The sequence below is a fragment of the Mus caroli genome, unplaced genomic scaffold, assembly GCF_978045245.1.
Source record: "Mus caroli unplaced genomic scaffold, Mus_caroli_1 scaffold_14, whole genome shotgun sequence".
Taxonomy (NCBI): Eukaryota; Metazoa; Chordata; class Mammalia; order Rodentia; family Muridae; genus Mus; species Mus caroli.
The window spans coordinates 13,488,503-13,514,402 of record NW_028227269.1 but is presented as its reverse complement, the minus strand read 5'-3'; the positions used below and the strand labels follow the sequence as shown (position 1 = coordinate 13,514,402).

General features: G+C 42.8%; 1 long non-coding RNA gene across 1 annotated transcript in view; it reads right to left on the bottom strand.

Moving 5' to 3' along the window:
• LOC115032765 (uncharacterized) overlaps window positions 1-25,900 on the bottom strand; it is a 56,513-nt gene that overhangs the window by 3,409 nt on the left and 27,204 nt on the right. The window lies entirely within an intron of this gene.

The window sequence follows — 25,900 nt, the reverse complement described above, 5'->3', positions numbered from 1 at the left end:
AAGTAAACACAAGGAAACCCTGGGGAATGTGTGTGGCCTTTCTATAGTGCTGAGATTTGAACAATAGTGTGTGGAAGCAAATCCTTCCAATGATGGATCTGGGAGGCTCCGTGGACAAAAGGATGTAACTGACTCTGGGGAAGAGAGCAACTCGTGAAGTTGTCGGGGAGGAAGGTAGTTAAGGTGCAACCGAGGCTTGATGCATTAGCGAGCACTTCTGAGTGGAGAAGGTGCAGAGCATACACTGTGTGTTGATCACACAGTGTGGACAGATGCGAGGAGCTCACTCAGGAACAAGTAGATCATTTGACCTTTTGACCTTTGATTGAAAGTTGCAGGAGACCTGATCCCAGCAGAGGGTGCAATCAAACCTTGGTGACAGGGGTAGATGTCTAGTCTATCCTAGGGCTTGGGAGATCCTGTAAGAAGTAGAGAACAGGCCAGTGACTTTTTTATTTTTAATGATCATTCTGGCATCAATCAGTAGGATGGCTTGGGTAGGTAAGTCTAGTCACATATGCTGAAGTGAGTGAAGTGTTCTGAGTTAGGGCACACTCTTATGAAGCCTTGTGTCTCCCACAGGAGAATCTGACTAGAGCAGATACAATGTGCTGCTATGAGTTACACAGTGTCATTTTGCTTTACGTTCTTGCCTCTCTGGCATTGAAGTAGAGATTCTGCAGTATGGTACCGTACAGACTAAGATTAACTTTAAAGGGAGAATTGCCCTTTCATGGCTAAGAAGTGACCCAATGGCCAAGATCTCTACAAATCAGCCTCAGTTCACACACTGCAACCTTGGCCCTTGCTCTCCATATAGGATATTGGTAATTTACAGCCTTGTAGCTAAATGGTCCTTGTGCTCTCAGGATGGCAAGCATTTCCAGACGAGACTGCCCTCCAGAAAATGAGACTGCCTGCTGATGGAGGTGAATTGGGTGGGGGCAAGGCCGATGTTCCATGTGACTGCAAGTACAGAATCTGCATTCGAACAGCCATGGTCAGCCTTTGTCAGCCCTGGAAACTCAGGTCTAAGTTAGCTGTCAGTCCTTACCTAGAGGGCTTGTGGAAGTGAGAGACAGCTTTGCTGTTGCCAGTTGGGGGAGAGAAGCCTCAGCTGAAGTCACCACAGCAATTTTTTTTTCTTGTATATTTGGTCAAATCCATTCACTCTAACTGGCAAATTTTATATCAGAAAATTACTGAACACAGAATTTCATGCCTAAAAATTTCACCAAGACCATTGACGATGAACTTGGTAGCATGTGAGTAATCTGAGGATGGTCTCAGCTTGAACCTGCTAGCAAAGAGATAAATGCAAGGTCATCTTTGAAATGTGAAAATTACGGGTTGCTGAAGGAGCGGGTACCACTTAGCAAATGGAACTGACAGGTTCAGAGAAACCTATACCGGGAGTCTCCAGCTGACTGCTGTGGACCTTATGGGCAGGGCAGAATGGCGATGGGGACCCAGAATCTCAGTTGTACACAGAGCTTGAGACACAAAGGACATGAACCTCAAAGAGATGAAGGGTGAGCTGATCTGAAGCCTGCCCTCCCTGACAGAGAAAAGGTCTGACGTGCCACTTATGACTTTCACAGAGACATTTTATTTATACTCTCTTCCGAGTGACTGGGATTGGAAAACAAAGCTGTACGCTGGATCCGTGGTTCTCAGCCTTCCCAATGCTGCGACCCTGTAACACACTTCCTCATGCTGTGGTGACCCCCAACCATTACATTCTTTTCATTGCCACTTCATAACTGTAATTTTGCTACTGCTATGAATCGTAACGTAACGTAACTATTTTTGGAGATGAAGGCTTGCCAGAGTAGGTGGGATCCACATGTGGGATCCACATCCCTGCTCTAGTGTGTCCTGCAGGCTGGGGGCTGGTTTGAAAGGGAGACAGTGTCCTTTGCTTGGAGAAGGGCTCAGCTCATGGTGAATCTCAAGCAGGAGCACCTCCTCTTGGTTTCCTCATAAAGCATCCATCTGCCTCACTTTCCATAAAATTCACTCATTACAAGTGTACATATCAGTGAGTTTAGAAAATGTATTGAGTCACCCACTGTGTGGAGATTCTTCTGCAATCCCAGCACTTGAGAGGTGGAGGCAAGAGGATCAGGGTCTACAGGCTAGCCTTTCTCCTCCACTAATCAGTGATTCGGGGGCCAGCCTAGGCTACCTCTGCTTCAGCAGGCACTGGCATTTTCTTCTTTTTTTTTTCCCCCTGAAACATCCGATGCACCACTATAATATATCTTACCACCCACTCATTCTGTGATGCATAATTGGATTGTCCACTGCTTCAGCTATTATGAGCAATGACAGACTATATGTTCATGTGCAAGTTGTATTGTCACAGTATATCTTCATTTCTTTCAGGGAGGTTTCTAGAAAAAGAGCCCCTGGGCTTCGTAAGCGTGTTAACATTTCAAAAAGTGTATAAAGTGCTTTCTGAAGTGGTGTCTTCATCTTGTGCTTTCTTTGCTCGGTGGGGGGTTTCTGGTCCCTCCACCCCCCTTAGCACTTCCTATTGCCTGCAGCATTGATAGCAGTCATTCTAGAGGTTCTGAGATTTGTCAGTTACTGAAGCTACACCCTGTTTTACATGCTTGTTGGACATTTATATGTCATCCTTAGAGAATGATATTTTCACATCCTCTGCCCATGTATTTTATTGGGTGTGGCTGACAGTTTATTATGGACTCATCAAGGTGTGATAGAGCCTCAACGCATGTCCCTCACCTGGCACCTGGTTTACTATCATTCCTTCCATTGTGTTGCTTGGTGTGTGTTTTTAAAGGCTTATTTATTTTTATTTTATGTGTATGAGTGTTTTCCTTGAATGCATGTAAGTGCACTGCATGTGAGTCTGGTGGAAACCAGAAGAGGGTGCTGGCTTCCCTGGAACTAGATATGGACTGTTGCAAGCCACTGCATGGGTGCTGGGAACTGAACCTGAGTTTTCTTAACCATTGAGCCATCTCTCTGGCCTGTGTTTTATTTTCTTTATGGTGTGTTTTAAAGTACAAATGTTCTTAACGTTTTAGTGGGACCCGATTTTTTTTATTCTACTTTTAAAAATGATTTTATTTTTATTTATTTGTTTATTCTACTTTTAAAAATGATTTTATTTTTATTTATTTGTATGTGTGTGAATCTCTGTGTGTATGCATACATATATGTAGGTACTGTGGAGGCCAGAAAAAAGGTACTGGGTCCTCAGAGACTTGAGGTACAGGTAATTGTGAGCTGCCTCCTGTGGCTGTTAGGAGTGTAACCAGATCCTCTGTAAGTGTGGCAAGCGTTCATAGCTGTTGGGCCACCATCTGCCCAGCCCTTGTTTTAGTCTGTTGTTTTTTGCTGTAGTTTATCTATTTTGTAATGCTACTCAGCAGTCTGTCTAACCTCACATCTCAATGATTTCCTCCCATCTTGTTCTAAAATCTTCTCACTTAAACTACCATTTCTAATGTGTGATCCATCAACAATTAGTTTTTGTAATATAGACCGAGAAAGGCTCCTGTTTTTTTCATTTGATTGTCTGTTTTTAAGCATTTTTTATCACCCATTTCCCCAGCTCCTTTTGCCACTTGTTGAAAATGAACACCCCACTGAGTATTTTGGCATCTTTAGTTTGAGTCCATCGATCACAACTCATGAAGGATAGTCTAGTGTACACCTAAGCCTAGTTCATTGAATGTAACAGACTACACCCAGCCTTCCACATTGCCACAATGTAGAGTGATAGTTAAGTTTTGAATTTGGGTGATAGTCTCCAAGTTTGTTTCTCATTTTCACAGTTGGTTCTTTTAGGTTCTTTTTATTGCCATAGAATGTAATTTGGCTTGTTAATTCTACTAAAAATTTTGCTGGGCTATTGATAGGAACTGTGTGGAAACTACATTCAGATCAGCTTGGAAAGAGGTAACATCTCACCAATATGTGTAGCTCCTGGCTGTCTTGCCCTGGGTGATTAATCCCAGTGTACTAAGTAGTTGGCTCCATTTAGAGTGCAAGTGCCGAGGCAGGGTGACTGCATCTTGTTTGGGCAATTAGACTTGTTTTTAAAAAGTATTATTGTGTCTAGCCTCTAAATACTAAGAATTTCTTCAGATTTGAATAAATCTCTAATTTTAATTTCATTATAAACTGAACTTGGGTCTGTTTAGTGATCCACCACATGGTCTGTACTAAAAAAAGGCTGTGTGTCAGCCAGCTTGGACAAAGAGTGCTTTCAAAGCTCATGATATTGGCATGTCCATGCTGTCTTTCTTTCTCTTTTGTTGGGTTTGATTAGTTCTCATGCCTTTGCAGAAATAAGGAGCGGGCTCTAAAGATCTATAACATGGTCTTCTCTTATCTCTGCTAGGTATGAATGTGCATGGCACATGGCCAACCAGATACAGGGAAGTATGTCAAATTCCACCAAGATGTTGTCACCTCCCTTAAGCCTTAGAAAGTGTCTGACCAACACACCAGTTAACTCCTTTTCTGGACCTCCTGTCACTTGTGTATCTTCAAGGGACATTGGCATCAAGTCAGTGAGGCCACCTGCTGATTGTTCTGCCTGTGCTCATGAAGCAATAATACCCCAAATCCAACATGATCCCCTGGGAATGGCAAAGTTTATTGGTTTCTGTGTTCCTCCCATCCTAGTGAGCTATTGACAGACTAGAGTTGGGACAGGAGCTGCAGGAGCTCCAGAGGTTCTTCAAAGACTAGGTAGATCCTAAAACGTCTGCTTCTCAGTTTGTTGCATGTCTCTGGTTAGTTTTCAGAGAACTGGGAAAGCTATGTGGGTTGAGTGTGCAAATGGCTTATTGTTACTTCATGGGGATATGGTTGTGTCCTGATGATAGTCAGACTCACAATTGATTCTATTGTTTTGCCTTTTAATTTTAGCTTTGCATAGCACCTATTGTTCACATCAAATCTGTGGGATGCTGGCACTTGGTACTCTAAACCAGTCCAATTAGAGCGTTAGCCCTGGAGAATAAAGGGTCATCCTAGGACATGCTTGTCTCTTCCCTTACAGCTGTGTTCTTTTTCCCTCATGGGACACTGTGATATAGTTTGCTAACTCCTTGAGCTCATTCTCACAAGTCTTTCTTCAGTTTGGGAATCTGAAGGTCCACATAGACAGGAAGCTCAACAGCAGAATGGATTCGATGCTAGGAGATGACTGATGGCAGGGTGGGGCTTCCTGAGTCAGTAGGGAAGCATAGCTGTGGAGGAAGGCTGCTGCTCCAGAGATATTATCTTATTCAGTGGAGGAAGGGCTCTTTGTAGGATGCCTCTATCTGCGGGATGCTCAGCTCTGAGTGACAACAGTCTTAAGCATCTTTGGCATTCTTCCTTACTTTCCTCTCAATCTTCAAACAATGGAAGGAAGACAATGTGCATCCCCGGCCTCTGATGGTGACCATACTGGGGACCTGGGTGATTTATATTTGGTACTTAGGTGCCTTCAGGTTTTCCCAGCCCAGCCCCCCCCCCCAGGTTCTTCCTTATATCATTCAGACTTTTTGTGCTCCCTCTCCCCCTCCCCCTCTCCCTCCCCCTCTCTCTCTTCTTCTCTCTGTATGCATGCCCTTTCTTTCTTCCTCCCCCGCCCCACCCTTGCTCCATAGTGACTTCCCTGGCCTTGGACCTTTAGGCCAGTGAACTCAGCTGCTTGAGAGCTGCTTCCCAATAAACCTGCCTTTGATGTAATCTAACCTGGCTTGAATTAGCTCATTTCACCACTGGCAGAGAAATAACCTATCAGTGAGTATATTAGATATCTTATATGTGTTAGGTGAAGCAGGACAAAATCCCAAGCCAGTTATGTGCCAGATACTAAATTCAATATTTACTGTATGCTTATTTTTTATTTGCCCTTTATGCTTGTGTCTACAGTCTGTATATGAAATCAATAAAGTTGAAGAGGTTAAATATACCTGCCTGACTGCATACAGATGGCTGAATCTGGGATCTGATTTTGATCCTCTAAAGTCTGTGCTTTATCCAACTACTGCTCAATGCACTTTCTGAAATATAGGTCTTTAAGGATGGAGGGGCCTTTCCCTGAGCTACAGTTAGAGGGACCACTGGATCCTCCATTACTGTTACATACACAGGGACAAGGCTTCATGCCACATGCACACAAGCAGACCATATGCCTACCACATACACCATACCACATGCACACAAGCAGACCATATGCCTACCACATACACATATACCTCACACACATAGCAAACCACCCTACACATAAACTACACTCACAGCATATATGCAATAGCCATATACCCACAGTGCACACACTCAAAACATATATCACAAAACACATTACGCTACATAATATATACACACACACCACAAACAAGTACCCCCACACTATGGCATATAAAACTTGCATATATTACACGCATATCACAAACTATTGATATACCTACTATACACATATTATATACAAAACACATGAACATACATATACATATACATATACATATACATATACATATACATATACATATACATATACATATACAAATACATATACATATACATACACATTGCATTCTGCCTTCCATACAACTGTAGCTGAGGCAAAACATCAAAGCCAGCACAGACTTTTAAAACTTAGATGTAATTAGACAAAGTTCTCAAAGGCACGATGTAGCAAGGTGTACTTCAAAAGTTCCTGGTAGGGGGGTGGTACAATTCTCTTTTCAGACAGAACCCCAATTCTTCACAGCTTCTCTGCCTCGGGAAGAGAGAGCAGGTTGTTGGGGGGAGTTAAACAGATTTATTGACATGAACGTATCTCTGGAGACAGAAGGCAAGCTGTCATAGCCTGACATGCAGGAAACTTGGGATAAATATTTCTGTTGACTTTCCATGGATCTATTATCCTCATGTGCCCTTGCATAAGGGTTCTGTGAGAACTTGGTGAAAGGTGTGTTATGCCTCCAAGGGATGAATGGGGGTGGTGGGTGAGGTGGGTGAGAAGAAAGGAGGAGGAGACCAAGGAAACCATCGGAGGGCAAATGAGGTAGAATGAATCATATTAATACCTTCCCATCTATTTCTGAAAGTCATCAAGAAGCAACCACATATTCAAGAAGCAAAGGTAACAGGTTACATGGTTACATTGGGAAGACTAGCTAATAGCTGATGTTTAACAAGGCACATTTATGACACAGCACTGGTCATTCATTGTGCATCTCTTCAGCACTCTCACTGTATTTGTTCAACAAACCATTTGCCCTTGGGAGACTGGGATTAGGGAATATATCTATCATGGGAATTCTGCTTGGTGGAAGTAAGAGTCTTGGACATGACTGAGAAAAGTGGCTCTGTATCTCAAGATGATAACTACTAATATGCTCTATGGCAAAGTCCTTGTGAACCAAATAGGTAGGAATCACAGGTAGACAAGCAATCTCCATCTGCTTCCATCATGATCACAATAACCCCACACCGCCACTGTGGTCTGTTCACCAGGCTTTCCATTGTCTATCAGCATGGAAGCCCACTTTTAAAATTTACTTATTTAGAAAAGGTCTTTCTATGAGGCTCAGATTGTTCCTGGAAATCACCATATAGATCAAGTTAGCTGGAACTCATGGTGATCCTCCTGCCTCTTCCTCCCAAATGCTGGGATTGCCACTGTGCATACCCTATCAGGCTCACCTGGGCTCTTGAGCAGATTCTTCACTTTCCTGTACAAGGCTTCCTTCTCCTCCTTTACCTTTCCTCTATTTGTAGCTTAAATGTCATCTCCACTGAGCTGGCTGCTCTATCATGAGCTACCCACTATCTCTGATCCCCACCCCCCTTTGCTGTCTCTGTGGCCTAATGTACTCCTGTCTCTTAGGATACATTTCCTATTGTGTGCCAACCTTCCCCCATCTGCAAAATACTTAGTGTGAGAACAACCCTGTTGCTGACAGATCTCAGAGATGCAAACAAGTCCTTCACAGTTCACCTCATATGTGACATTCCTCCGCATCAGCCTGCTGGATGGCGGGAAGCCAGGACAAAGACTCAAGACAAGAAGCATATTTGTTCCAATTCAATTAGTTTTGATCCAATGTGACCCATTCCTTCCTTGGAGCCTTATTCTCAGCAGCTCATCCCCACCCCCACTGCTGCCCCAGGTCTGTTGCTCTTTTTTTCTTACTCCCTGATCCTAGCCTACTTTCTCGAAAGCTTATGCTTGCCCATGTCACCTGGAGGCATGTTGGTCCATCCTGTGGTCAGCTTATTCTCCTGGTTTGGGTATTCCATTCATTGATGACTGAAACTCAAATTCTGGCAAGTTCAGTAACAAGGCAGACCAGTAGCAACTTCATGAGACAGAGGGAATGTTTCATGCTCTGATGGTCTAGGTGTCAATCATCTTGGCATTGTCTATGTTAGTCAGAAAAACAGGGATCCTGGGGGCTCAGAGGCTGCAGTCAGTGGTCTCTTTGTTGGGCTCTTCTGTAAGAGTAGGGATGTTTTTATAAGACCTTAGTTTCAGAATTTAAACATCATGTCTGGTACACTGGGAGGTGAACAGTGAATATTTATACAATTAGCTGCTGTTTTGATCATCTGAAAGCTATATTGTGGGCTCCATGAAACCCAGGTTTTTACCGATCTTACAGCATCACATCTTGTTTTCCTCATCCTACATAGAAGCAGGAGCCATTGCCTGTAGCTTTTCATCAAGGATGAGGTCCTATGATATTTCCCCCATCCATGTTGCCATGCCAACTGTCTGCTAACCATGCACTCAGCATGTAAAGTTCACCAGGCCTGACACTGGCAGCGAGGGCTGCCCAGGGAATGCTTTTGTTCCAGGAAGGGGACCTGGTGCTGGGCCAAGCAATGCAGTGCAGGGTGTCAGAGGAGACACTAATATCAAAGCCGGTGAATGGAACTTAAGGGCAGTCCTTCTGGATGGTGGGGAAAGGGTTTGGGGAAGAGATGAACGTCAAGCTTGTGTTTGAGATAGGAGCAGGAGACAGGACCTGGCTTGAGGTTTGTGTGTCTAAAATGTGCTGATTTTCTGATAAGACATGGCATGTCGAATCTGTGTTCACTGCAATCAGGAGGTCTCTGGACAGGATGATTCTTCTCTTAGCAGCCATTAATTACCTATAGCTTCTTATCCAGGTAAAGGTTCCTATGACCTTTCCCCCATCCATGTTGCCATGTCAACTGATATCACTGTACATGTCTTGTGTAGGTGACAATACTGTTAGGTACAGCTCCCTGTCATACATAAAAGACAGCACCTCATAACAAGCATCCTGTTTCTCTGGCTCTTACAATTCCTCCACTCCCTCTTCTATGATGTTCCCTAAGTCTGAGGTTATGTTATAGCTACTACAAATAGGCTGGCTGCTTGCCTTAGGGCTTCTATTGAAGAACAGACACTGACTACAACAATCTTATAAAGGTAAATATTTAACTGAGGTTGATTTATAGTTCACAGGTTTAGCCCACTATCAACATGGTGCCAAACATGGCTGTAGGCAGACATGGTGCTGGCCAAGTAGTTGAGAGTTCTACATCTGGATCCATAAGAAATAGGAAGAGAGAGTGAAGTTGAGCCTTGCTTGAGCATCTGAAACCACAAAACCCGCCTCCAGTGACACACTTCCTCCAACAATGTCACACCTACTTCAACCAGGTCACACCTTCAAATGGTGCCACTCCCTCTGAGCCTTTGGAGCCATTTGCACTTAAAGCACCGCAGTTCCCCTTCCTTGAACGATCAATTGTTCTTTGCATTTTGATAAGTGGTGGATTTCTGTGATGCTCTCTTGCTGCTGCAGGAAGAAGCAGCTGAGAAGCTGAAGCTATTGCTGCAATGACCTTCAATGCCGATGGCCTCTGCAAAGTTAAATCTACCTATGCATACCCTGGGAATTTCTGCTTTCTCTGAATTCTCACGTCATCCTGAAGCCTAACTACACACCAGCCTTTCACACATTAGCAAGCATTCTCACTTCTCAGTTATTAAGTAGTGACTGGTCCTGCTGTCTAATCTCAATAAATTTTCATTTAAAAAAATTTAAAAAAAGCACTTGTTGGCATCCACAATAGTGTCTGGGTTTGGTAACTGTATATGAGATGGATCCCCAGGTTGGGCAGTCTCTGGATGGCCTTTCCTTCAGTCTCTGTGCCACACTTTGTCTCTAATACCCAATGGGTATTTTGATTCCCCTTCTAAGAAGGACAGAAATATCCACACTGTGGTCTTTCTTCTTCTTGAGCTTCATGTGGTCTGTGAATTGAATCTTGGGTATTCTGAACTTCTGGGTTAATATCCACTTATCAGCGAGGACATCAATGAGAGGAGAGGCCCTTGGTCTTGTGAAGGCTTGATGCCCCAGTGTAGGGGAATGCCAGGATAGGGAAGTGGGAGTGGGTGGGTCAGTGAGGAGGGGGAGGGAGGATGGGATGGGGGGGCTCTGAGGGGAAATGAGGAAAGAGGATAACATTTGAAATGTAAATAAAGAAAATATCTAATAAAATTAATTAATTAATAAAATAAAAAATAGCAATCACTCACAGACTATCCTTGGTGGAAGACTTAGCAGGGGTCTAAACTCTGTGACTGTTCTTTTTCCTATGCTCAGTGTAATTGTTACAAGGAAGAGAAAGGTTTCCTGACCCTATGTGTTCATCCACATGGTCCTGGATGGATTACAGCATTTATCTAGGACGTAATTGACTTGTCTGTATAGAAGAGACATTGTGGTCCTATAGATTGAGTGGTAAAGACTAAAAGTAATTACCTTGATTGTAAGGTCTTGACTCCCTTCCTTTCAGAGTCTGAATAGGAAGGGATGCTTCAAATAACAGTAAGGAAGTTCTAGGTATCAATTTCTGCTTGAGATATATCAAGAAACTGGGTTCAGTTTCTAGCTTTAGCACTGTTAGTTGTATAACTTAGGGGCAAACAATTAATCCTTCTGATTTATTTTTTTCTTTCACTCAAGAATATTCAACAACCGGTGTTTTCAGAAACCATAGTTCTCATAACTATCGTAGTTAAGGTTTTATTGCTGTGAAAAGAACCAACTTTTATAAAGGACAAAATGTAATTGGGGGCTGGCTTAGTGTTTCACAAGTTCAGTCCATTATTATTATTGGAAGCGTGGCAGTATCCGGGCACGCAAGGTGCTGGAGCAGGAACTGAGAGTCCTACATCTTGATCTAGGGGCAGGCAGAAGGAGACTATCTTTTGCAGACAACCAGGAGGAGAGTATCTCTTCTGCACCAGGCAAAGCTTGGTCACTAGGAGACCTCAAAGTCCACATACGTAATGACACACTTATTCCAACAAGGCTGCACTTCCTAATAATGCTACTTCCCATGGACCAAGCATATTCAAACCACCACATTCTACTCCCTGGCCCCCATAGTCTTGTTTAAACACGTAAGTCTAAGGGGGCCATACCTAGCCATACAATAATGCAAAATACATTTAGCCCAACTTCAAAAGTCACTATAGTCTATCATAGTCTCAACAATATTTAAAAGTCCAAAGTTCAAAGTCTCTTCTGAAATTCATGTAATCTCTTAACTGTAATCGCCTATAAAATCAAAACCAAAAAGCAGATCACATACTTCCAACATCATAGTATATACATTACCATTCTAAAATGTCATAGTGAGAAAATACTGGACCAAAGCAAGACAGAAAACCAGCTGGTTAAACCCTAAACTATGCATCTATATTTCTGATGTCAAAGTACTCTCTAGATCTTCAACTCTTTTCATCTTTGTTAACCACAACAAATTTCTTCTTCTTGGCCTAGTTCCACTCCTTATTATCACACAGGTATCCCATGACTCTGACATCTCTAACATCTTGGGTTATCCAAGGCAGTTTCAACTTTACAGCTTCTTATTCCAATGTCTGGGACCTACACATGATCTTAGTGGTTTCTGTGATGGGCTTGGGTCACATCTCCAGCTTTGCCCTCTGTAGCACTCTAGACTCTGGTTGACTGTACCCCACTGCTGCTTCTGTTCTTGGTGGCCATCCTATGATACTGGTGTCTCCACTATGCTGGGTTCTTGTGCTGCAAGTAGAGTTCACCAATAGCCCCTCATAAGCTCTCTTCATGACACCAAGCCGCAACTCCTTTGCATGACTCCTTCAGTCCTGGGCAGTCAACTACAACTGAGATTGCACCTACACCAATGGCCTTTCCTGACCTCTTATAATGCCAAATCTCTTCATGCCTTCAAAATAATACCACCTGGGTGATTCTTGTATATTATCAAGTCTTGATGGAGATGTGGTGTCTATCTCTCTCTTCTTGTACTCTCAGAAAACACTTCCAGAAGATTTCACTTCGGTGATGCTAATCTATCAATCACCGCTACTTTCTTAGCTCCAGCTAACTAGCATCAGTTGTCCCAGTAACCCCTTCTGCTCTTGAATCTAAAGCCAGGGCCACATGGCAGAAGCTGCCAAATTGTGCTGCTTGTTGGGCTGGAACATGCCCCCTTGTTCTATTACATCATAACCAGTTTTCTGTTTTCCAAATCCTTCACTGTCTAAGCTTGGCAGTCCTGGAACTTGCTCTAAAGACCAACCTTGAACTCAGAGATCTGCCTCTGTCTCCTGAATGCTGGGGTTAAAAGCATGCACTAACATGCCTGGACCTAAACCTTTTAAAAAACCTTTTCACAAGACCTTTAAGTTCTGGGTTGTAGTTCATTCTAGATATACTTAAGTTGACAACTGAGAATAGCCATCACAAACCATCTCTCTCTTTGTGTCCAAATGAAAACAATCACCTGATCATAATAATATCTAACATGACTTAGCTATTCCTTGTTAAACTACAAACACATGAACAATAAATTTAGCTGGATGGGATCTTGCCCAGAGATCACCACTCCCTTAATTCCGTTTAATATCCTTGAACACAGGATATAACTCCATTCTACTTCCTGTTGCTCCTTTACTCTTTGAACCTTACATTTTATATTTTCCCTTTCTAAGCTTGCTACACTTGATCAAAATATTTCTTGTAAGAGTGAACTACAGAACAAAATCAAAACTAGGCTTTTTTGAGACTTCCTTTGTCAATGCGACAACATCTCTTTACCATAGCCTCAGGCAGATCTTCAAACAAGGGCAAAAGTAGCCACATTCTTCAAACAACTATCACAAAAATGATCTGTATGCAATGTACTGAAATTTGTCTCCACTGTATCCTCTTGAGCCAGACCCCCAAAGTTCAAATCACCCTCAGCAGCAACATCTTCCATATTCATACTAAGATGTCTCAATAAGCCCCACTTAAAGCGTTCCACTGCTTTTCAGATCCAAAAATCCCCCAAATCCACATTTCTCCAAACAAAAACATGCTTAGGCCTATCACAGGATTACCCTAGTCCCTGGTACCAACTTCTGTCTTAGGGTTTTATTGCTTTGAAGAGACACTATGACCAAGGCAACTCCTACACATAGAAAATTTAATTGGGGCTGTCTTACAGTTTCAAGGATGTTGAGGTTTGATCTGTTGCTATGTGTTGTAATGCTAAATACTGGCCCCAAGATCTGATTGTCCCCAGGGATGAGGAAATCTTTATGTACACCAAGTGATGCCATATAACCTTGCTCCTTGATTTCAAACTATTGGTTGAATAAAGATGCGTACAGCCCATAGTTGGGCAGAAGACAGGCAAGTAGAGTTTTGGTTTCTGGCCATGGGGTCTGAGGCAGGGCCTCCGGGGTGGGGGTTGGGGGGGGGAAGGGGAGAAGAAGGGGGGAGGGAGGAGAGGACATAATGAGGCAAAGGATCATAAGAAGTGGCCATAAGATTGGCCAATCAGAATAAAAGTGGCCCAGGTGGAACATGGCAAGTCATAGCTCAGAGTTATTGAGAGGGAAGTAGATGCTTAGAGGGTAGATATCTGCCAGCTCTAGTGTGTTAAAGGCTTATTATAAACATAAACATTTTGTGTCTTTTATCTGGGAACAAAATGATCTAAGAGTGGGGTCAAAATTTTCAATTGAAATTAAATATTTACAACAACACAGAGGTTTAGTTCACTATCATCAAGGCAGGAAGCATAGAAGTGTCCCGGCAGTCATGATGCTGGAGGAGCCAAGAATTCTGCATCTTAATCTACAGGCAAGAGGAGACCATCTTTGGCAGGCAGCCAGGAGGAGGGTCTCTCTTCTGCACTGGATGGAGCTTGAGCACACTAGGAGACTTCAAAGCCTGCCTACACAGTGACACATTTCCTCCAACAAGTCACACTTATTACAACAAGGCTACACCTCCTTATTGTGCCATTTCCCATAGGTCAAACACCACAATGACCTTCCTAATGATGTGACTCTTTAATACAGTCCTTCATGTTGTGGCAACCCCAATCATGAAATTATTTTTTATTGCTAATTCGTAATTATAATTTTGCTACTATTATGAAATATCTGATATACAGGATATATGATCTATGGAAGAGCCATTTGACACCCAAAGTTTATGGTCTCTGTTCCTGAGTTCATTCATAATCCCTTCTCTTGGACTTTACATATCAAAACTACTTTTCAGAGTTGTTTGGAGGACAAGCAAAGAACTATAGAAAAAAAGTGTCAGAAGCATCACAAATGTGATATCTTTAGTCAAAGAAACTGGGTTGGAACCTCGATTCTGTGCTTGTTGAAGGAGATGTTTAAGATGAACATACAGTCCTGCCCTTTCCTTTCCTCATCCATTAAACAGAGAGAGGCATCCCTTTCCCTACAAAGCATGACAGAACAGATCCTGTGATAATGCCTGTGGAGCCATTTCTGAATAAAAAAAGAGTACACGGCTATCAGTCATTTCTTAGCTATTAGTCATTTAAAATGAAATGTAGGGCAATCTCTTGGCTGTGAAATTGAAATATATCTGAAATCAATAGTCACTTGGAGGACAGCAGTGTTGGTGACGGATAAGGCATGTTAGTAAAAATGGAAATCACCAGTCGCGGGATTGGGTGTTCAGCAAGACAGACGGCTTGCAGAGCCAGCAGCAGCTGTCATTCTTAGTGATATGCCACCTCTGGATGACACTAGCTGCTGTGCTCCCTGTGTCCTTGAGGAACATATTACAGAACAGTGAGGTGAGGGAATCATGTTTCCAGCTCCGTGTCTACATGGACTACAGTGTGTGGCCCATGGGCAGAGCAGGAGAGCAGGGCCTGGCACTGCTGGCAGAGAAACCCTGGCATTGGTCAAGCTGGAACAGACTGGCCTCGCTGTCCACATGCCTGCAATCAGCTTTCACGTCTGTCAGCTTATACAGTGATGGAGATGAGCTGGCTGCCTTATCTGCCTGCCTGCATCCACAGGAGTCTCTGGGAAGAGATGAATTTAGGGGCAACAAGAACATAGGTAGTTCTAGAGAAGGCAGTGGCCCTACAGGCTGTGGAGATAAACAGGCCCGAGATTAGAACCTGACTCCACCTCCTCCAGCTGCTATAGTTTGCAAAGTCAACTTAAGTTTTGTGTCTTGCACTGCAGTCTTTTCATCTCTAAAATATAAAATCATAAAACTGCCAACAAGCCTTGACATCAATACTGGAAGAAGAAACAGAAAACAGTAACTAGTGGAGAACTTCTCTTCCAGGTGTACATGAGACTTGAATTTACCTCACTAGGACCCAAGTTTTTAAAAAGCCAAGCATAGTGGTGTGTGCCTATAACTTGATTGCTAGGATAGGAGGCTATACTAGAGACAAGCAGATTCCTGAAGCTCATTGCTCAGCCAGTATAGCCAAACCAATGAGCTTCAAGTTTACTGAGAGCCTGTTTTTAAAAATAAAGGTGAAAGGTGATTTGGGGAAGAGGTCTGATGTCAACTTCTATCCTCCACATATAGAGGCAAGCACACATGTATTTGCATACATAGGTATACATCCTCGCAGTGATAAATGCATGCAACACACACAGGGAGAGAGAGAGAGAGAGAGAGAGAGAGAGAGAGAGAGAGAGAGAGAGAGAGAGAGAGAGAGAGAGAAGCAGCCAGCATCATACTACCTCCAGCTAAGCTGGACATACATAGCTTTCTTTCCATCTCCAAGATAATGAGAATGAGACAATCATATAAAAAATTTAGACTTTCTATCCCCACAAAATACTCGAGTTCTCTAAAAATGGAATGTGATTATTTTTAATCAGCTGACTGGCATCCAGGATGATCTCATCATCTTAGGAACATCATTGAGATCCAGATCTCACTGCAGTGAGCTGGAGAACTGCAGTTGCAGTGAACTCCCAATGACCCCTGTAGAAATGACAGAAATGACCATTCCATCAGCTCTGTTCCAGGAGAGAGGTATTGTGACACTCAAAAGAAAGACAAGGCAAGGACGTGCAGTTGGCTTTCTTCCTTCTGGGATTGATATCCAGTTAACATCTTTGTAGTACACTAGGGGATTTGTGCTACCCTGGAGGTGAAAGGAGTCTCCAAGGCTTTGGCCTTATTCTATATATCTTTTTATTTTGCTCTCTGACATTGCACTTTGTAAGATTTCTTACTCCTAATTGCAGGAGCTGTGATAGCCTATCCACCACCGGATTCTCGAGGGCACATTAGTGAGCATTCTGTGTGTCCACTGGTGCCCACAAGTGCCTCATGTTCCCAGATTGAATAGAGACCCCCATACCTTTTGTCAGGAGCCCCTGCCAGCAGCAAAGTCTTAAGTCAAGTCAAAGCTGAAAGCTAAAGATAGAAGCTAGGCTAGTGAGTTTATTAATTAATTTCTTAATTAATTAGTTGTGGCTCTTCAGTAGAGAAGAGGATGTGGCGTTCCTATTTTGTACATCTGGGATGCCCTTGTAGATCAGGGGGGACCTGGAGGCATTGAGTGACACATCTGGAGGAACATGCAGAAGCAGATGTTAGGTAGGTGGATTGCACCACTTCACTACACCTGGGGCATGAGTAATTAATCAGGACAGCAGGCAGGAAATTAGGAAGTGAGCTTAAGAAATAATGGTTCAAGGGTTTAGAATCCTCTGTGTCTAGAGGATGTGTATGGGTAACACGCTCCTTAATATTTTCAGTGCTGGGAAGGATGAGTCTGGTAATAGGCAGGCTTCCTGATGGCATGTGTTCTCTGGGGAGAAAAGGCTTTTAGCTGAGGCAAGGCCCTTATCCTTCCGCCTCCATCTTGAAACTGACCTTCCGGTTGGTTTTCATTTTAACTGTTTCTTTTGTGATTCATCATTGAAATGAAAACATACATTCCTTGGAGGATTTATCTAATCTGGTTGCAAATAGCAGATGACGGGATTCTCAGCTTCCCTGTGCTTAGACCTGGTGATCATAGCCTGTAAATCCCTCTGATGCCTAGTCCAGGGACTCAGACAAAAATACCCAGTGAGGTCAGTCCTCAGAGGACGCCCCCGAGTGCTTGCCATCTAGATGGAAGGAATCAAATCACCTTTTAAATATAAGACTAAGAAACGTCTGATTTATTCACCTTTTTGTGGGGAGACACTTGATCTTTTCTTTTTCCTTAAGCAAGTTCTGAGTGTCCACAAGAACCAGATGCCAAGGAAAACTTAGATGCAACCCCAGTCAACCATATTTGCTGTAAAACTAATGACTCAAGTCCCACTGTTCATCTCAGCTCTTATCTGGTCCTATGTTTTATGAAATACATATAAAATGAAGTGTCACCTATATTTATTTTTTATTACATTTATGTACTCTCTATAACACTGTGTGTCCATGTGTGTGCCTGTGTTTGTGTCTCTCTGTGTGTATGTCTATGTGTATGTGTGTACACTTGTCACAGAGTCCTTGCGGAGGTCAGAGGACAGGTAAGTCCAGAAGTCAGAGGGTTATCATTTCAGGTTATCAGCCTTAGAATCAAGTGTTTTAACCTACTGAACTACTTTGTTGGGTCCCATTGACATTTTATAAGCTTCAGTTCTTGTAAAATCTGAACCTGTCCCCTGGTCCCTTAATTCTGTAGGAGTGACGTTCATGCTCATGTGATCAAATGGGCTTCCAAGCACACACAGCATTATATGGGAGAAGATGTTAGTAGGATATAGGGGGATCCAGAGTAGAGGAGCCTTACCTGAGAAGGCTCCATGTATCTAGAGCTCAGGACATTATGCTCTGTCTCTACCCTACATTGGTAGACCAAGTCAGTGCTGCACCTGAACCACACTTGATCTTAAAAATACAGATGTTCAGGAGATTACCCTTGGCTCTTTAAGACCTATATCCTTTCTCCAAGAGACTACTCCTGATCTCCATAAGAGTACCCTTGACCTCCACAGAACTACCTTTGATTCTGTAAAGCTCCTTTTGACCTTTGTGTGCTTAGTCCAATAACACTTCAAAGCTTCCAGGCCTCTTGCATGCTAACCATCATCTTGTCAGGGTCCACTGCCAGGCCTCTTCCATTCTAACTGTTTCCCTCTCATATTCCATCGTTATGCATATTTCATGCTAACCATCACCCTCTAATGTTTCAGTGCCAAACTTCTTCCATGATAACCATATACCTTCTCATGTTCAACTGCTAGGACCCTGCCATGCTAATCCTCACCCTCTCAGGTTCCACTGCCAAGCCTCTTCCGTGCTAACCATCACCCTTTCAGGTCCTGTAATTGAATTGCCTAGAATCCACAGAATTCACAGAACGCAGTAGGACACTTTAACATGTACTTATAATTTGATTTCAGGCACTTGAAGGACACAGTTTGACTGGTTCTCCCCATGGAATGGAGACACCTCCACAACAGCACATGCTGGTCAGTAGAAAAGTCTTCTTTCCCCTCCTGTTCCTTCCCACAAGTGTCTGTCTGTGAATCCAGAAGAGAAGAGGAGACTTCTTGAATTGGGGCTTTGGTCTCTGAATGACACCCCTAAACTCCGGTTAGTTACTTGTCATGATGCTTCCCTGTTCAAATTTTAGAATAGATAAAAGAATTCAAGATGGCTTAAAAATCACATCTTCAGGATAGCTGCCCTCCTCCCATCCTACTGAGTGCTAAGCTAAACTGCTGTGCTTGGAGTGGTGACATCTTCCAGAACTCTCAAAGGAAGAGGGTGTCCTGGGCTGTCATTTTCATTGTCTTTCTCTAACACAAAAGTCCAAAGATGGAAACGTAGATTGTCTCAATCTGATGTGCTGTGTTCTCTTTCCCTGTCTCCCTTTTACCATCCCCTGGGGTTCAGAAGGATTGGTTCCACCCCTCTCCCCCATCTAAGTTCTCTTATTCTCAAGAAGTGGGGTACCTGTATCTCAAGAAGTCTGAGGGAGGATGGCAGGTGGCCCTTAATTGATAGACCTCCTCCTTACTCACCAGATTCAACCATCTAGATACATCCTGCCTCTATTCTCCATGCATGAAGCATCTCTTTTGTTATTTCCAAGTTTTTAAAACTAGATTTGAAATACTGAGATAACTGTAGATGCAACTATAACCAATAATATGGATGGGGATTGCATTGAATCAATGTAGATTGCTTTTGGTAAGATGGCCATTTTTCACTATGTTAATCCTACTGACCCATGAGCATAGGAGATCCTTTCCATCTTCTGATGTCTTCTTCAGTTCTTTTCTTCAGGGACTTGAAGTTCTTGTCATACAGATCTTTCACTTGCTTGGTTAGAGTTACACCACGATATTTTATATTGTCTGCGGCTATCGTGAAGGATGTTGTTTTCCTAATTTCTGTCTGAGCCTGTTTATTGTTTGTATAAAGGAAGGCTACTGATTTCTTTGAGTTAATTTTATATCGAGCCACTTTGCTGAAGGTGTTTATCAGCTGTAGGGGATCTCTGGTAGAATTTTCAGGGTTGTTTATGTATACTATCATATGATATACAAATAGTGATACCTTGCCTTCTTCCTTTCCAATTTTTTGTTTGTTTGTTTGTTTTGAGGCAGGGTTTCTCTGTATAGCCCTAACTGTCTTGGAACTCACTCTGTAGACCAGGTTGGCCTTGAACTCAGAAATCTGCCTGCCTCTGCCTCCCAAGTGCTAGGATTAAAGTCATGCACCACCACTGCCTGGCCCTTTCCAATTTGTATCACCTTGATCTCCTTTTGTTGTCTTATTGCTTTAGCATTGAAAGAACAGTTTTCAATTTCATATAGAAAAACAAAAATTTCAGGATACCCACAATTTTGAACAATAAAAGAACTTCTGGAGAAAGCATCATCTCTGACCTCAGGCTATATTATAGAGAAAAAGTGATTAAAAACACATGGTATTAGTACAGAGACAGACAGGTTGATCAGTGGAATAGAACTGAAGATTCTGAAATAAACCACACACCTATAGACAATTGATCCTTGGCAAAGAAGCCAAAAACAAAGTGGGAAAAAGAAAGCATCTTAAACAAATGGTGCTGATCTACTTGGTTGTCTGCATGTAGAAGAATGCAAATTGATCCATATTTATCACCTTGCACAAAGCTCAAGTCCAAATGGATCAAGAACTACAACATAAAACCAGATACACTGAATCTAATAGAAGAGAAAGTGTCCAATAGCCTTGAACTCATTGGCACAGAAGGAAATTTACTCAACAGAACACCAATGGCTTAGGTTCTAAAATCAACAATTGATATATATATATATATATATATATATATATATATATATATATATATATACCTTAAGAAATTAGACTCCAACAAACTAAATAACCCAATTAACAAATGGGGTATAGAACTAAACAGAAAATCGTCAACAGAGGAATGTTGAATGGTCAAGAAGTACTTCAAGAAATGTTCAACATCCTTAGTCATCAGGGAAATGCAAATCAAAATGACCCTGAGATTCTACCTTACACCAATCAGAATGGCTAAGATCAGAAACTCAAGTGACAGCACATTCTGGTGAGGATGTAGGGAAGGGGGAACACGCCTCCATTGCTGGTGGGAGTGCAAACTTATACAACCACTTTAGCAGTTTCTCTAGAAAATTGGAAGTAATTCTATCTGAAGACCCAGCTATACTGCTCCTGGGCATACACCCAAAAGATGTTCCACTATACCACAAGGATATGTGCTCCATCGTGTTCACAGAAGACTTATTCGTAATAGCCAGACACTGGAAGCAACCCAGATGTCCCTCAGCTGAGGTATGGATATAGAAAATGTGATTCATTTGCACAATGGAATACTGTTCAGCTATTAAAAACACAGACATCATGAATTTTACAGGCAAATGGATGGAACTAGAAAATATCATCGTGCGTGAGGTAACCCAGACCCAAAAGGACATGCATTGTATGTACACACTAATAAATGGATATTAGGCAAAAAGTACAGAATACATATGATGTACCCCACAGACTCTAAGTTAAACAAGAAGGAAGACCCAAGTGAAGATGCTTAAATCCCACTGAGAAATAGGAACAAAATTATTATCAGAGGCAGAGGGAGGAAGGAACCTGGGTGGGGGAAGGGATGGGAAAGAGATGGGGGGGGCAAGATTAGGTATGGGGGCAGGGGAGGAGAAGAGGAGAGAGGCCCAGAGAGCCAGGAGAAGGAATAGGAATATGCATCTACTGGCGAGTGGGGCATGGGGGGACCTGTAGAAAATACCAGAGATCTGGGATAGGGGACGTTCCCAGGACTCAGTGGGGGTGACCTTAGCTGAAATGTCTAACAGAGGGGAAATGAAACCTGAAGAGACTGCCTCTAGTGGAGGGATGGGGACATCAACCCACCTATAAAACTTTTGACCCAAAATTGCTCCTGTCTAAAAGAAATGCAGGAACAGAAATGGAGCAGAGATTGAAGGAAAGACTGTCCTGCGAGAGGCTGAACTTGGGATCCAGCCAATGGGTAGGCACCAAACCTTGACACTGTTACTGATGTTATGTTGTACTTGCAGACAGGAGCCTGGCATGCCTATCCTCTGAGAGTTAAGGGAGGGACTGAAGGAACTGGAGGGAGTTGCAACTCCATAGGAAGACCAACAGTGTCAGCTAACCTGGATCCCTGGGAGCTCCAGTAGATGGGATCTCCATTGGAGGGATGGGGACATCAACCGATCTACAAAACTTTCGACTTAGAATTGCTCCTGTCTAAAAGAAATGCAGGAACAAAAATGGAGCTGAGACTGAAGGAATGGCTGTCCAATGAGAGGCACAACTTGGAATCCATCCCATGGACAGGCACCATCCCTACAAAGGGAGATGTGGAGGGAGGGCAACATTTTGGGTGCAAATAAATAAATAAATAAATAAATAAAATAAAAGGAAAAAAAACCCACTAAGATCTCATGATTTACCCTTTGCCTATTTCCTCTAACAGTACGTCTTGGAAGGCTTAATGATAACATCACAAATAGGGTATTGACACTAATATAGTCCAATACAGAATAATTCCATTGCTGTAAGCATCTTTTACTGTCTTATTCTGTTTCCGGTTGCTATGGAAATTCATGTTACTGTAATGCACTAAGAATAGAAGTTTGCTTAGTCCAGTGGTTCTCAACACTCCTAATACTGCAATCCTTTAATACAGTTCCTCATGTTGGGGTGACCCCCACCATAAATTATTTTATTTCTACTTCATACTGTAAATTTATTACTACGATCCATCATAATAAATATCGGACATACAGATTATCTGATATGTGAGCCCCCCCATGGGTGTTGGGATTCACACTGATTTAGCCCATGGTTCTGGAGGCTGAAAGTCCTAGAGTGTCCTGTAAGGGCTTTGTTGTGTCATCATATCCCCAATGGCATGGTGAGGTGAGGCTAGTGAGTTCACTCAATTTTATAAAGCCACAAATACTATTAGGAGGCCCCACTCTGAGTCCCTCAACCCTAATCAGTACCTGGTGTCCCAATGGCAAATGCCATTCAATATATAAATTTGGGCAGTAAGTCTTCAAAACATGAAATTACAGGGACTAAAATCCTTCCTTTTGCTTAGATCATGACAACTCTTAATTTGTCCTCCAGCTCTGATGAGAAAGTTGCTTTAAACATTTAGAGCTATTTTTAAGAGAACATGTTTTTATTGCTGTGGAATGAACAAACTATGGCTTCTGTGTGACATTCTAATGTCTCCTCTGGGAAGTGACTACCTTAGACAAACATGACCAGTGGTAACTACTCAGAAAAACACTAGTGCAGTAGTCATTGGGAACATTGCTGGTAAGACACTTGAGGGGGGATTCACGTTATATCACTTGCCTGCATTGGAAAATATGAGGAAGGTAATTTTCCCACTGTGTACAATAGAAATACTACTTAAGAATAATTACAGAAAACCCATTTTGCATCTGATACTAATTTCTAAGCAAATGGAGGCAGAAATGGGTTCACAGTTGTGGAGAAAGTGAGTGTGGGAAATAGGGAAGGTTCTGTTTACCTTATGTCAAAGAGAGGATGGTGCCCACTGCCTTACCTGGATGGTAGTCTCAGTTCAGGGAGATCAGAGGAGGGCACAAAGAGTGTTCACAAAGAGTTTTTAGAGCTCTGGATGCTAGTGAGTGTCTGTCTGTCTATCTATCTATCCATCCATGATCAATCATCTACCTACAATCTATCTGTCTGTCATCTATCGTCTGCCTACATGATTTCCCCCACCACTGTTCCTTCATTGCTGTTACTTCTTGTTTTTTGTTGTTCTTGCTCCTCCTCCTTTCTTCTCAATTAGTTTTATCTTTATTTTTTCCCAATTCAACAGACTGAAGGCACAGATACCACGGGTCACTTAGTACCTTGTAACTACTGGGACAAGGACTGTGCCAAGAAAGACCCCTCCCCTCTCTCTCTCTCTCTCTCTCTCTCTCTCTCTCTCTCTCTCTCTCACACACACACACACACACACACACACACACACACACACTAAAAAAATAATATTTTCCTACTATCTATTCTGATCATGATTTCCGCTCCCTTGTTTCCTCTTAGATCTTTTCAACCTCCTTGCCCATCTAACTGCACAACTTCCTTCTCTCTCTCTCTTTAGAGAACAAATAGACCAATAAAAAACCAGGATAAAACCAAGAAAACAGTAAATAAGAGTGTGTGGTGCTACTTCTGCATAAGACCCAAGTTCTGCTCTAAGCACCCTCATTGGGCAGGCCAGAATATATTGTTACACCAGGGATCTGTCTCTTTTGGTACTCATAACATATACCCTGCCCCTCCCCACAATTAATGAAATCTTTCAAACATAAAAGCATAAAGGTTAGGTACTCTTTGTGAGACACTATATCAAATTGTGCTTTGGGCAGGCTCTTGGCCCTGTGGCATCTGAGCTTGGGAAAGGATGGGTCTTGATGGATGGGAAAGATGAAGGGTAGAAAGGAGACTCATCAGTAGAGAAATGGGGACTGATAACATATAAGGCAAAGGAAGTACATGGAATCTAGGCAGTAACCAGATAGATAAAGCATAGTTGGGAAGAAAAACCTGGAATCAAGACAGGAGGGAAAAATGAGACACCAGGTCGTTGAAGGAGGATGATCCCCAAGTGTTAGTGTCTATCACATAATAAGAGCGAACTGCCCTAGACAGCTGGCTCTACTTGGGCAAGAGTGCCACTCATTTCTACCAGCAAAAGGCCAGTTTTGTCTTTTATCATCAGTACGGTTCTCTGGCTCATGATAATTGTACATAAACACAGCCAGGACACTGACGTTACTAAGGTGACCACTGACTGCTCCGCTGGACTTTGTGCTGAAGCCCTGGATCCTTATGAATTCATAGGAACTGTAGGTACTTGTTGGACAGCAGCCAGCACTTCAGAACTAACTCAAAGGCAAATGAAATGAAAGAATTCCACCTGCGTTTTGTCGAAGAGTCTTAAAATTATCCCTAATTAGCAGCAATCACTCTTCTTTTTTGAGGATGTGCATTCCTGGTTTAGCTAAGCCAGCTTCTCCTCCGTGAAAGAGAGTCATTGAAATGCAAGCAGTGTGCTGGATATCTGTGCCTCGTGTTCTGAAAGGAAGCTCTCAGTTCCCGGGTGACCCTGTGCTAATGAGTCTCTGGCTGGTGAGTCATCTTCTAGCCAAGCAAGAGATATTATCAGTTTCATTAGAGTCCCTCAAGTCACCTCAGCTTGGCCTGAAGCTTCACAAGAAGGCCCTTAGATCAACATTGACAGGACACACTCACCAGCCCACCCCACCCGAATCATTTAGTATTTGCAAACACGCCAGGCATTTGCTATGAAAATGCACTGTTCTGCATGCAAACACCCGTTGATCAGTTTCACTGGAAACGAGAGCATTGCATACTTGCTTGAGTGGAGATGCCACCAGAACAGATGTCTCTGCAAAGGCTATTTTAGAATGACCCCGACTGAGTCTCTTTTTTCTGCAGAGAAATAGTAGCCACCATTTTAATGATTCCTTCCAGCTTGGAACTCTGCTAGGAGCGATCTCATTCATTCCCAGTCAGGTTGTTGGCTGCAGGGCCACAGCCCCAGGCAGGCTCTATGATGCTTGTTTGGATATGTTCTTACTGTTGGGGCTGCTCCCAGCTGAAAGCCTGAATGGTGTGAACACATGTGGGGAACAGCATATGTCTCCCTTGCCAGTCACCTAGATGAGACTCAGCCTCTCTCTTTCTTTAGGCAGCCAAGGAAGATTTCTGTTGGACCAAACAGATCCCTGGAACACAGCATCTAAGGCCCAAGGCACAATTCTTCAGCTATTGGAAGAATTAGGTGTCTCCTTCTCTGGCTTTCTGGAACTCTTGGCTATAGAGATTTGGAGCAATGGCACACTCTGCATTGACTAGGTCATTCTTTTCTGGTCTCCACAGGGGACAAAGCAGAGGGAGGACCACAAACTGGTTCTGCAGACAGGCATGCAAGAGGCATTGTAAGGCTGGAGATGTGAGTTGTTTTAGGAGTAACACTTACTTGATTTAAAGATGGG